At 45.4% G+C, this 1,858-nt stretch overlaps 1 pseudogene; it reads right to left on the reverse strand.

Moving 5' to 3' along the window:
* Positions 1-386: 386 nt before the first annotated feature.
* LOC105290668 lies at positions 387-1,420 on the reverse strand (annotated as a pseudogene).
* Positions 1,421-1,858: the final 438 nt, after the last annotated feature.

The following is a 1,858-nucleotide window of genomic DNA, read 5'->3' on the forward strand; positions in this document are numbered from 1 at the left end:
GAAACAATGGATATTGAGAAAATAAAAGGTAAAACCTTAGATATTTACAAAACCGAAGCGCGTAATCAGGGCTGCTATGTACGAATGTTCGGGTTACACCACCCAACACAGAGATGTGGTTTACACAGATTATAATGTGAACGGTGCCCTCTGGGTTTGTTTAGTGTACCACCAGAACAGCCATACATCGTGGCCCTGAGGATAATATATGATTTATAGTCTGCAATGAATAATCGGATGTTTTGTAACAAGGAGTGCAGAAAGCAGTAAAAGATGTCTTCGGATTTTATGGTGGTAGGGCCTGTGGAGATTATATAGTTTTTATTTTTATTCTTATTTTTTTTAGAAATTAAATATCCACTTGTACAAATAAATGTATACTATATTTAAAAGGCGGTAGGACTCTTCTCATTCTTATTTCTTCTTTCTCTCATAATGTGCAGTGCAGGTAGAATGATCTCTCTAAGATTGCTCCAAAGCCCAAGGGAGTGAATATTCCCGTGACTTGGGCTCTGCTGATGGGGGCCAGGCCACGTGGGAGCAACACTGGCACTAGGCCTGGTCACCTCTGTACCACTGGTCAGTGGTCTGGTTGGTGGTGGCCAGGTAAAGAGCAAAGCACAGGTATCCACTCGGGAGGCAGCTCAGCACCAGGACAAGGCCCAGCAGGAAGACAGTCCTTGGGAAGGTCAGGAACAGGTGCTGAATAAGAAAGATGGTGTCAATAACCTGGAAGTGTCCCAGGTCATTAACGTAAGTCTCCAGGTACAAGTTCAACCACACCACCAACTGGACCAGAAACACAGTGCTCGTAGTGGCCACGGTGGCAGCTGAGGCCATTAACGTCAGGAAGTAGAGGAGGAAGTATTTGGCATTCCAGGCCACGATGTAGTTGTTCACCCAAACACAGTGATGGTCCAAATGGTGCACACACCGGTTACACACGTGCCAGTGCCTGGATCGCATCTCTTTCCTTAAGACACAAGCAGAGCACCTCACGTTCTTTGAGAACATCACTGAATTTATAAACTCGAAGAAACAATAATTTATTTGCTTTCGTTACGGTACCAGGGCCGGTTACACAACTTAGGGTGTGAGAAAACAGGTTTACTATCGGCAGCAGATAGGGCAGAAGAAGGTAATACAAGGAGAACTCCAGCTCCTGACAGGAGCCAGATATTTCTCAGGCGTATTCAGCATAAACCATCCCTTGCAAAATGAGATGTAGGATTGTGAAGTTTCATGTATGAAAGAGGTCGTGAAGCAAGCCCTCTGAAGGCTTTCTGGAGTATACGGGAAAATACCTGTGCGCCTCCCCTGATCGGGCCTTTCAGGTAATGGGTTTCAAGCCTATACAGATCATAACACCAGCACTCGGCACCAAAGCCAGGGAGAACGAGAGGAGAACCAGAAAGTCCATCCTGGAGGAGAGTTTAGAGGGTCCCCAGCTTACATATTTCTCTTGTTTGGATAATATGTGGCCATCAGCTCTGGCATTCCTTCTCCCAACATTCAAATGGCATCTCCTCTTGTACAGCATTGTGCACCTGGCACAACAGGTGACACCCAAAGCTGCAGGAGACACGGTTCCTCCAGGAGACTGGATCTGGCTCCAGCCACCAGCTTGAGATCATATAGTTTAACTTCCTCATTTTTTGGATTATGAACCTGGGATCCAGAGAGGAAAAGGGACATACTTCTTCCAGGGAGGAAGTGCGACGAGAACCATGTCTCGGTTCTTTGCTAATGGCCCTTTGTGTTTTTGAACAATTTTCTTTGTTGGTAGGAGTTAGCATTCTGAACAACATCGTAAAACCTCCATAGGGAAAGAAGATTTATGACTATTTTGCTTCTCTTA

This window comes from Pteropus vampyrus, unplaced genomic scaffold (assembly GCF_000151845.1).
Source record: "Pteropus vampyrus isolate Shadow unplaced genomic scaffold, Pvam_2.0 Scaffold36, whole genome shotgun sequence".
NCBI lineage: Eukaryota > Metazoa > Chordata > Mammalia > Chiroptera > Pteropodidae > Pteropus > Pteropus vampyrus.